Here is a 12,384-nt window from a genome sequence, read left to right as displayed (position 1 = left end):
GATCCCCTTGGTGGGCATGGTGGGGAGATGGAGTCTGTTCCTTGGAATTCCTTGACTCAGCTGGGCCTGGCATGGAGGCCCACAAAGACAGGCAAACTTCTGGATGGAGACGTGGCCACTTAAAGCCTGGTGGGGACCTCAGGGCTTCTCAGAGGTGAGCTCAGGTCTCTGTCTGGGAAGGAGCTCTCCACACCCTACACTACCCTGGCTGAGCCAGGACCTCATCAGCCCCCTGGCCTCCCTGAATCCCCTCCTTCCCCTCTCCTGGAGGGACACCCCCCCCCATCTCCCTCTGTCTGTCCAGTCTGCCCAAAGCACATTCACAGAGTTTCAGGCTGGCTCTACCCTGGAGCTTCTGTGCTCCTGCAGGCCCCCCATGGGGACAGCACAGACATCCCGGGCTCCCAGTTTCCAAACCTGAATCACTTTGGGGGTCTCCTTGGCATTTGGTTTCTGACTCAAGGGACTGAACTTATCCTTGGGAAAGCCATGCCTGCTCTACCCCAAGCGTAATGGGTATGAAAATAATTTCAAAAATAGGTAGTGCAAGTGCATATTAATGCAATCAAATGTGAAATAGAGGCGGCTTCCACCCTGTCTCCCTTTCCCCTCTCCAGAGGCAGCCACTGCCTTGTGCATCTTCCACAGATATTTTATGTAAGCATACATACGTACATATGTCTGTGTATATATACATATATGTGTGTCTACACACACACACATATATATACAGTTAATATGTTTGTAGATCATTTTATAAAAGCACATGAAGTGCTTCTTCATTAAAGAAAAGTGGCTGCTAGTATCCTCTTGCAGGTTTGTACATTTATTTAACCAATTCTTTATTGCCAGGCATTTGGGTTACTTCCAGTCTCACTATCTCAGAAAGATTTGTAACTAGATTGTTTGGCACATGTGTCCATGTGTCTATAAGAGAAATCCCAGAAATGAGATAGATTGGCCAAAAGATATGTTCATTTTTAATCCTGGTAAATATTGTCAAAATGCCCTCTAGAGTGATTGTACTGATTTTTTGCTCCCATCAATAATATTCAAGGGTCTCTGTTTCTCTATATTCTCACCAACACAGAGTGCCATCAAATTTTTTGCCAGTCTAAGAACTAAATGTAATAGGTGGGCCATAGTAATTATAATTTTTGCTTTTAATACAGGTGGGGTCAATCATCTTCACCTTTTTTAGAAGTCAGATGTAGGTTCATTTCTATGAACTTTGCTCTATTCTCTGCCATTTTTTCCTATTGGGTTGTTGGTCTTTTTTTATTGATCTGCAGAAGTGCTTCATGTATTAAGGCAATTGGCCTTTGCCAACCACATGTGTTGTAAACACTTTTTTTTTACTTTATTGTTTGTCTTTTGACTTTTATTTGACATTTGAATTAAAAATGTTTTATGTAATCACATTTATTATTTTAAAAGATGCCTTCTAGATTTTGTGTTATGGTAAGAAAGATCTTTCTCACCCTGAGATTATTTTAAAAAGTATTCTATCTTTTTCTAATGCTTTTACAGTTTCAGTTTTAAGGTTTAAATTTCCGATTCATCTGGAATTTATTTTAGGGTGAAGAGTAAGGTAGGGGTTCAGTTTTAATTTTTCCCAGCTAACCAACCATTCCCCCCAGTGAATTGGGACTTTTTTTTTTTTTTTTTTTTCCCGTGTCCGGCAACGGATCGCAACCCTCAGTGTCGCCCTTGTACCGGACCGGGACCGGCAATGGGATCGCAGCCCTCGGTGTTGCCCCCGCGCCTTGCTCAGCCAGTGAGCGGGAACCGGTCTGTATGTGAGATCCGACCCCTCGGCGGGAGCGCCGCCGCGCTTCCCAAGCGGCGCACTATAGCAGTGCGCCACCGGGCCGGCCCCGAATTGGGACCTTTTGAATAATCCATCTTTTCTTCACTGATATAAATTACAAAACAGATACTCTTTCTTTGGCATATATTTAGCAGGGAGGTGTCTTAGCCTCTGCCCTGTTTTCTTGAATAGTTCAGTTCAGGATCCCCGCTTGCATAATCTACTCGGAAAAGCAGAAGCCCTACAGTTGAAGAGTCCTTTTCTCCTTAGAAGGCAGTTCAGTGACGCCTGTTACTGCTTGGTCCTGCCTTCATCCCACCATTTAATGAAGTGCTCCTCCCAGTCCCCTGCTCTTCTCTCCCTTGCATGAAGAGCTCTGGGGAGTGTGATTTTCTCCTCCTTGTGTTTCCAGGTTGTTGCCCTGATCCGCTTCCCAGCTGACCCGGAGCTCTGTGGGCTGCTGCTTGTGCGGTGCCTGCTTGGTGCTCATTTCATACCAAGGGTATACGATGCAGAAATTTCATCTCGTTTAATTGTCAGCACAGACTTTGTGGTGGATACTGTTCATGTTCTATGACATTTTAGGGATGAAGGAAACCCGGCTTGGAGAGATTAAGCCACGTGACCAAGTTCCCCAATTTTTGAATAGCAAGTTCAGGATTTGAACACAAATCCTGACTCCAGAGCCTGAACTCTTAACCACCTCGGGTGCTGTCATCAGAACGCTGTAACCCGCATGCCTTGCAGCAGCACTAAGAAGTCCAGGTGGCCCTGAGAGGGCGGGGCCGGGCTCGAGAGCATTGTCTTCAGCACCCCCAATTCCCTACATATCATTGCATCTCAGGATCCCCCAGGAAGCCATGGCTACCTGCCGTGCCCCACCGCAGGTCCCACCCAGCCAACCAGAGCCCCCCTCCCCAGGCCTTTGTCTTCCTTTTGGTTCTCATGGGTACCATCAAAATGTTTCTCTCCGGAGACTCATGCCGACACGACCTGCTAGATGCTGGGCACCCATAGATGGTAATAATTTTAATTTTCATTATCTCCAGTTTTAATAGTAAAGGCAAGACAGTAGCCAGTCCAAGCTCTGGATTCATTGGTGAAAGCAAACACTGCCTACACATGACGGCAGGGGCATCACTGGGATCCATCTGACCCAGGCCACCCACCCTCACCCTGTTGCCACAGTGCTCGGAATGCCTGGTACAATGTTCGCTCTTGAAAGGCCACCTGGATAATTGTTTTATTTTTCTAAATCTGAGCTTATTCAAAGAGAAATAGCTTTGGCTTGGCATGTGGAAAAGGTCAGGACGTTATACTGTTGGAAATGTTTCTGTGCTCGAAACGAACGGAGGATTCCCTGAATATGTAGCTTCCTCATCCTCTTCACCCATAATGTGGAGTCAAAAGTGATTTTAACTGGTGGTGCCACCCGGAGTGATGGTGATAGATCTGCTGGCCACCAGGCTAAATGCAGTACAGTGTGAGGAGCTGCAGAGGAGCTGGAGTCTGCGACACTTAGACTCTCTTTTCCACTTGTAAGCAAATGTTTAAAAAGTATTTTTATTGGGCCGGTCCGGTGGCGCACTGGAGAGTGCGCCGCTTGGGTGTGCGGCGGCACTCCCGCCAAGGGTTCGGATCCCATGTGGAGACCGGTTCCCGCTCACTGGCTGAGCGCGGTGCGGGCGCAACACCGAGGGTTGCGATCCCGTTGCTGGTCCCCGGTGCGGGTGCAACACCAAGGGTTGCGATCCCATTGCCAGTCAGTAAAAAAGACAAAAAGGAAAAAAAAAAGTATTTTTATTTTGTGTTAATCTTAATTTTCTCCAACTCTTCATTTTAAAGCCACAGAAAAATTGCAAAAGTAATAGCTATTAAATTTACCCACAGGTAACATTTTGCCACATTTGCTGTGTCTCTATATGAACACATATGTACATCAGTCAAAAAAATCAGTAATATTTCCTCTCTTTCTTTCCCTTCCTTCCTTCCTTCCTTCTCTGTCTCCCTCCCTCCTTTCTTTCTTTCCTTCTTTGTCCTTTCTTTTTCTTCCTTAAATATTTGAGAATTAGCTGCAGACATGCTGACGCTTTACCCTGATATTTCTGCATGTGTCTTCTAACATTGTGGACATTCTCCTACATACGAACACAACTATTATCACACCCCATGAATTCAACATAGATACAAATCTAGTCTCTCTACAAGGCCCATATTCAAATTTTGCCAGTTACCCCAATGATGTCCATCTCCCTTTCGATCCAGGAGCCAGCCAAGGCCATTGCCTCCCACTGTCCCCCAGCTCCATCTCCTCTCACCTGGAGCCAGCTCCATCCTGGCTCTGTCTTTTGTGACCCTAATATTTTAAAGTGTTCAGGCCATTTGTTTGGCAGAATGTGCCTCCATTTGAATTTGACTGATTGTTCCTTATGAAGAGATTCAGGTTAAACTTTTTTTTTTTCAGGATTAATCTTAATTTGTATTTTATTTTTGAGTAGCTGTTGCGCTCACATGAAGTAAAATACTCCTTCCCCTGTCCCCTGGCAACCCAGTTCCTTTCCTGCCAGGCAAATGTGTTCCCAGTTTCTGTGTCTCCTTCCAAAGACAACACAAAGGACGTGTCCAATGGTGGCTGCTGCGTCTCTATCTGGGTAGTTCAAGGGAGGGGCGTGTCTCACTGTGTCTCTCACTTGCCTAGAAACCTCGCAAGGCTCTTGGGAGTTGTCTAAGGTCTTACGTGGCTGTCCCGTGGCCTCCCCTTGCTCAGCTCTCGCCTGGAGAGGCCCTGTCACGGTGGCCTCCCTGCCAGTCTCTCCACTGACCCTCACACATGCTGTTCCATCTCTCTCTGGAACTTCACCCAACCAGCTTCTCGCCATCCTGCAGGTCTCGGCTCCCAGCCACAGCCTCCACGAAGCTGTCCCCAGATCCTATGAAGGGTCATATCACCCAGGAAGGCCCTCTCAGGACACCCTGTTCATTCTCCTTGCTCCAAAAGGGAGGAAGCTGCTTCTAATTTGGGCCCCAAGCACAGTGTCTGGTGCATGGCAGCTTTTCAGTAAATACGTGTGGAGAGGGAAAATGCATTTGTAAATCCTTCCTGTCATGGCAGGAGGGGTCAGAGCCGGGGTGGGGGTGGGAGTGGAGAAGACCCCAGAGCTGGGTGCTGAGGAAGATTCTCCGTGATGGTCCAACAGTAGCAGGTCAGGTCCAGGGTCAACATCATAAAGCCACATGTCCCAACAGTGGACAAGGGTCAGCGATGGGGCCAGCTGGTAACAGGTTCCTGTTCCGCCAGACCTGAGGCTCGGAGTCCTGGAGAAGCAAGCAGGCTCCTAGGAGGGAGGAGGAGAAGCAGACCAGGCATGGATCAGGAACAAGAAACCCAACCTGAGCAGGGAGACCTGGGGGCAGGGGAGCCTATATGGGCATGCAGAGGCATGGCCATCAGGCAGGTCCTCCCTGGACCCGGCCAGGAGCCAATGCAGGTGCCTCTCAGAGAGCACAGGCCCAGCGAGGGGCTAGCCACATCTCCCTCCAACGTCGCAGCCAAGGATATAGAAGGTGGGTTTGACCCCACTGAGTTCTACAGTGTCCCTAGGGCCGGGCAAGTTTGTCTCAGGAAGGAGCAGAACAATCTCTGCCAGAGGAAAAAGCAAAGTTCACAAGGGCACCCCATGCCCCTGCCCAGTCCCATCTGAAGTGAGAAGCGGGGTGCAGGCAGCAAACCTTTATGCACTATGTGACTTCACGGGGCGAGTGTAGTCGTGGGAAAGAGAAAACCCCCAACAGGTTATAGTGCACGGAGCTGCTTTGGTTTTATTTTGTTTTTTAGGTTTTTCTGCAACTTTCAAATTTGGTCTACCATAAGTGCCAATTATTTTTGTACTTTTATGAAAATAAAACCTTTTCAAAGATTCTTTACACATCCCCTAAGAGTACTGGTTCTAAATCTTCACTGTATGTTGGAATCACCTAGGGAGTTTAAAAAATACTGATGCCTGTGTCTCACCAGGAAACAATTCAGATTTAATTGGTTGGGGGTGCGACCTGTGCAGGTGATTGCAATGTGCAGCCAGGTGGAGAGCCACTGCCCTAAAAGGAGTATGCACCAGAGGTCGAATGAAAGATATACTGTTACATTCACATCTAGGGAGGTCAAGCTCAGTTGTATGAGCTGTGCACTGCATAATTCCAGGGGACACCCTATCCGTAGCCTGTAATGTGGATGGTACCTCCCTAGACTGGTGCAATGTGGCAGCCTAGCAAGTATGGATACATAATTCATATGTTCTTGGATGCATAATTTAAACACTGACTGTATCTCTTAACTACAACCCTCTGGGGGAGGACAAAGTTACATTCACTAATGTAACTTTGTTTGTAAACAAAGTTACATTACATTTTAGAAGACTTAGTTTATGTCATCTGGTACTTTAAAATCAGGTGAAGGCCAAGATACCAACAAAACACCAATAGCAAAGGTGACCATATCAGTCAGGAACTGTGGGTTGTGCTGGACACAGAGGACGGAGAGGATGAACCTGAGAGGGCTGGGACGTGTGCAGAAGCACGAGTGGGTGGGAGGTCAACAGCAGGTGGCAGGTGTGGCTGGTGGGAGCCCTGTTGGGACAACGGGGCAGTGGTCATGCGGGGTCTTTGTGCTCTGCCACGAAGCATTTCTATCTCCGCCACTCCTCCCATTCAGAGATGGAATCTAATTCCCTGCCCTCAAATCTGGGTTGGACTTTGGCTTCTTTTGATGAAAAGAATGCAGGGCAAGTGATGTTCTGTAAGCACTGAGGCTGCGGAGGTCTGCAGCTTCTGCCTTCGCCTCTCTAATGGATCCTTCTTAGAACCTAACCACCATTCTGTGTGGAAGCCCAAGCAGCTGAGGAAAGAGACCCACACAGACAGGCTTCCAGTCACCAACTCCCCTGAGCTCCCAGCGGCAGCTGGTCCAACTGAGCCATGTGAGCGAGGCCATTCTGGACCTTCTAAGCCTTTCCAAGGTCCCAGCTGATATCACAAAGCAGAGAAACCACCTGGTCAACCCACGAAGTTGAGAGAAATGGTTTATTTTTATTGTTTTGAGTCACCAAGTTTCAGGGTATTTTGTGACACAGAAATACCTATTTCCATTATTTATAAATTACCTAGTCTGTGGTATTTTGTTATAGCAGCAGAGCCATTTCTGCTCTGCAGGTGAGAGTGCGCCAGCCTGCTGGGAAGATATGTGGGTTGCACTGGCTCTGGGGCCTTTTGAGGTTAGAGGTGCTGGCAGACCCCAATAGAGCCAGTTTGTTTTTTTCTCAATATTTATATTTATTAAAGTACTAGAGATGTATATATGTGGCAGCAGCTCAGATACATCAGAAGAGCTTACAGTGAATGAAAAGCCGCTGTGTCTCACTTGCCATACTGGCCCCTGCTAACCCCAATCCTACCTCCCAGAGAAAACATCTTCTGGCAGTTCCTCCTGTTTATGGTTTTTCTCCGGACTCCGGATTATATCCTATGCCTTCGTTTCTCAGTTACCATCTGCTGTGGTCTGAATGTCCCCTCCCCCCCATATGCATAAGTTGAAACTTAATCAGTCATCAGCGTGATAGTATTAAGAGGTGTGGTCTTTAGGAGGTGATTAAGTCATGAGGGTGGGGCCTTATATGAAAGGCTGGAGGAAGTAGGTAGGTCCTTCCACCCTTCCGTCCTTCTGTCCCTTCTGCCATGTGAGGGCACAGCGTTTGGGGCATCATCTTGGAAGCAGAGTCGGGTCTCTCAGCAGACTGTGTGTCTGTTGTCTCCTTGATCTTGGGCTTCCCAGCCTCCAGAACTGTCAGAAATAAATTTCTATTATTTATAAATTACCCAGTCTGTGTTATTTTGTTATAGGAGCAAGAACAAACTAAGACACCATCTTCAGACAATAGCTCTGCAGTCCCCAATACCTAAGACAAAGATTTAGCTCACTCCTCCCAATGTCTGAACTTCCAGTTACTAATTTTGGTTCCTGTCTGAGCACTTCCTTTTCCAGCAATAGGTGCTGTTCTCTCTCAATCCTCAACTTTGTAAGATGAGGCTATCAGTGTTTCCTTTCTTCTTTTGTTTTTCCCCCTTCAATTGCCCACAGCCATGAATTCCTTAAAATTAAGTACAAAATCGTGTGTGTATTTACATTCCATTTCCTTTTTTTTTTTTTGTCCTCTTTGAGACTGGCTGCACCGTGTTCAGCCAGTGAGCGCACTGGTCATCCCTATATAGGATCCGAACCTGGCGGGAGCGCTGCTGCGCTCCCAGCGCCGCACTCTCCCGAGTGCGTCACGTTCCTGAGAAGAGACCAGAGCTACCATCGGATTCTTGAAGGGTGTCAAGGCCCGGGTGTTGTCCTGGACCCTACTGGATGTCTTCTGTCTTCCCCTGAGAGCATCTTTCTCCACGCTGCTGTCCCAGGGGGCTGACCCACGTGCAACGGAATCAATAGTCCTCACACGCTTGGCTTCCAGCTGGGTTTGGCCAATGGGGAGCCCTGGCAGAAGTCAGGGGAGAGGAGAGGGAGGAAGGTCATCTATTTTGTACTGGCTACGTCTCAGCTGAAGGACCGTGCTCTACCAGGGCGGCCTCCTCCACACATCCCTCTCCAAGGGAGGTCAGGCCCAGGGGTGACAACAGCTCAGTTGTTCCTAGTCCCAGGTCACCACATTGTCCCTGATGGTCCTACCACCCCCACCCCCACCTTTGTAGATAGTCTCTTTAATAACCCATCTTGAACTATCCTAATTTGGTTGTGGCATTTGTTTCCTGTGGGGACTCCGTAATGGTCATGTTCCTTGGACACAAATTTTGAGACAGAGGTTGTGTGTGGCAAGTTTTTGGGGAGTCCTCTTGGGCAAGGGGAAAAGTTAACTGCAACGCCATTTCAATGTAGCTATGAGCTGACCCTATGCAGATCCGAAGCTGGGGTGGCCTTTAGTATCCTGAATCCAGGCAAGGGGACCAGACCCTTATCTGTACCCAAATGACCCGACATTAGGTGTCGGGAAGGGGAACCACTTTTGGCAAAGTATGTCTCTTCTGGTGAGGGCAGTTCCAGGAAGGGCCCTAGGGCAAGGAGAACCTTGGTCTTGAAGGGGTTTGGGGAGTAAGGGGGTGCCCATGGAATCCACCACAGAGCTGGCCTTGGTCTGCTCTGCAGAACAGTGCCTCTTGTCGCCCGTGTCTCAGTACCTGCACGGTGGCTGGATGTAGTGGGAGCCCAGCAAACATTTGTCCGATGAGTGGATTGAGTAGCCGTAGCTTCTTCAACAGATTAAAATCCATAACCTCAGAGTGCTGTGTATCTCATTTTTAAATTTTCATTTTTTAACTTTTTGTTTTGAAATACTTTCATACTTAAAGAAAATTTACAAAAACAGGGACAAAAGTCTTCCAGATTTCCCAATTGTTCTCGTTTTGCCCCCCCCATACATATATCTATACACACATACGTGCATACCTATATCCAAACTATTATTATTATCAGTTCCTGAAACTCTTGAGAAGGTTGGAGAACCCCTGCCCCTTGACCCCTAGTACTTCGGTGTCTGGCTCCTAACCACGGGGCATCTCCTCACGTCCCCGCAGTGCAGTTTATCAAATTCAGGAGGCAGGACGCTGACTCGCAGATGACACGTCCTCAGCCCTGTCCACATTTCCCCTCTGCTCCCTGTAACGTCCCTTATAGACTGCCTCTGCACCTTGCACTCAGTTCTCTTGTCTCCCTGGTCTCCTTTCTTTGTCCTTCATGACCTTGGTGTTTTGAGGACCGCATTCCCATTGCTTTGGGGCATGTTCTTCAGTTTGGGTCTATCTAATGCTTCCCCTCCCTCGTGTGCCTTCAGCAGGAACGTGACCCCTGCATGTCTCTCTCAACGTCCAGACCTCCAGGTTCAAAGTTCACAGTGCCTCTCTCCTTCTACCCTCCTCACGTCCTTCAGGGAGGGGCCGCAGTACCTGGTTTCTACTTGTATGTCAAGGCCCAAGAGTTAAACGACCTATGCAAGGTGGCACACTTAACTGTGACTGAGCTGAGCTGAGATCCAGGTACCCTCAGTGGCCAGACTCAGACTGTTTCCCACCACACCTGGTGTCGTTTGCTTGATTTATAACATTTAAATACTCAGACATATGATATGTGGGCCACCATTTGGATCGTTGGCCCAGGACTGCTCGCTGAGTCAGCTGACTGAGCCAGGGCCAGAACCCAGGACTGGCTGATACCAGGGCCACCACAGGGGATTCCTCCAAGCCTTTTCCCCAGAGAAGAGTGCAGATGGGGTGTGGATGGGCTAAGAGGAGAAGAAAGTATTAGTGCCTTCGAGAGTGCTGCTAACAGCATCGGCCCATCTCAAACTCATTCCTGACTTGGGCTGAATGCAAGTGGCTGCAGAGCTGGGCAAACTGCTAGGCTGTTGGATTGAGGGGATCCAGCTGCTCCAGGAGCAGGGAATGGGACCATCGGGGAGGGGGTTGCCTCCAGGGCCCCCTCCTGACCCACCAGGAAACTAGTGGCTGGAGGAGGAGAGAAGCTGCCCTATCTTGGGCTCATCCCTGTCTTTCTCTGCCCCAAGAACCCTGCACCACACCACAGGCTGAAGCTTCAGGGCCTCAGAGGGGGTCTGGTTGCCAGCACTGGCAGGTCAGGCATCTGGATGGCACCACTGGAGCTTGGGCTGTGCGGCCGGGCATGCTGGGTGCTCATCAGGGAGGCATGTGTCTCCCAGCCAGAGGAAGAATTCAAAAAATATTTGTTTGTAATTTAAAGAAAGGATCGAAGAGAGACAAAAACTCTGGTGGTAGAAAATTCTTTTCAAAATCAGTTTTTTTTTTCTGGGTGGGGGCTATGAACTTGGAGCCCAAAGTTTTTACAGGCTTCTGGGGAGCCACGCGGCAGCGAGCCTTGTCCTCGCAGACCACTGCCTGTCTCTGGCCAGAGATCAGGTTTCCTGAAATGGACTTGAGATCACTTTTTCCTCTCAGTGGGAAATTCTGAGAGTGTGAGGTAGACGGTGTCTGGGCGAGAAGGAATGTGTGGCGTGGAGCTGCCAGGGTTGTCTCCTGGCAGGAGGTTTGGGAAGGACGTTTGCTTTCATCTGCTGAGGCGTCCTCCTAGGAGTCTGGGCCATCTGCGAGAGGTCTAGAGCTCATGCTTCTCGATTTTCTGGTCCCTGTGAGTGCCCAGTCTGACAAAGGGCCAGGCCCTCCTGACTCAGAGTGGGCGCCTCAGCCTGGTGAGCTCAGGAAGACCAGCCCCATCTTCACTCAGCTGCAGACCACCCGACTCATGCCCTGGATGAGGGCAGAGACTAGATGGGGTGGTGGGGACAGCTGGCTGTTGGTCGCATCAAAGAGCAACTGGAGAGAAGCTCCGGCTTTTGTTGCTCACCCCTGGAGAGAAGCCTCTATTGGACCCCAGCCAGCCAGGGCAGGGCTGGGTGTTTGGGAAAGAGCCACCAGCGGGGCAAGCCCTGTTTCCTGCAGGGGATCTGGGATGTCCTTGCCACCATCACTTGACTTCCGTTTGGGGTGGTGGGCCAAGAGAGCAGGTGTTTCCTCATTCTGATTGTGCAGGGATCCCAGGGGCTTTACCACTCTTCTTCCTATGAGGGCCACGGAGCCCACCTAGGAAGTGTGGGTTGGGGATCTCAGCTTTGGCCTCTTACAGCCCTGGGGTGGTGTGGGCAACCCACCCCAGGAGGTAGGAGGTAGGAGGGGTGCTCCTGGCTGTCTTTCCAGCGAGCCATGTGGAAGTCGAGTCAGGTGACTTGGAGGATGCCGGGGATGAGGGTTTGGAGGACTTCCGAGGTGACATCCTTGGTCTAGGATTACAGAAGTGACTGCCTTGTTGTTGGAGAGGCCGGCTCCAGTTCCAGAAGCCCAGACTCCGGGCAGATCTTCTTCTGTGGTATTTGTCATCTTCTAAAGCATCTTCCCCTTCTCCTCCCTTCGTTCTTCAGCCATTTATGAGGGTGTTCCCTAAGGGTGCCGTAACAAGTTACCACAAATCAGGTGGCTTGCAACAACAGAAATTTATCCTCTCCCTGTTCTGCGGGTCAGAGTCCAAAATGAAGCAGTTGGCAGAGCCATGCTCCCTTCAAAGCCTCTAGGGAGGCTCTTTCCTGGCCTCTTCCAGCTTCTGGTGGCTCCAGGTGTTCCTTGGCTTGTGGCTGCATCACTCTATTCTCTGCCCTTGTCTTCAGGTGGCTTCTTTTCCTCTCATTTATGTGTCTCTCCTCTATTATTTCTTATAAGGACACTTGTCATTAGATTTAGGACCCACCTGGATCATCCAAGATGATCTCATTCTGACATCCTTAATTATATCTGCACATCTTCCCCCTGTCCCCCCAATAAGGTCACATTCGCAGGTTCTGGGATTTAGGACATGGACATATGTTTTGGGGTGAGGTAGGGCACTGTTGACCCACTACAGAGAGTGTCTACAAACGAGGCACCAGGCTAGGTCCTCGGAGGGTCCGTGTAGATGGCACGCCTCTGCATGTGAACCCCCTGGGTTCCAGTCCTGACTGCAAAGGTGG

This window comes from Galeopterus variegatus, unplaced genomic scaffold (genome assembly GCF_000696425.1).
Source record: "Galeopterus variegatus unplaced genomic scaffold, G_variegatus-3.0.2 Scaffold129, whole genome shotgun sequence".
NCBI classification, from domain to species: domain Eukaryota; kingdom Metazoa; phylum Chordata; class Mammalia; order Dermoptera; family Cynocephalidae; genus Galeopterus; species Galeopterus variegatus.
Note: the sequence above shows the minus strand (reverse complement) of the source record.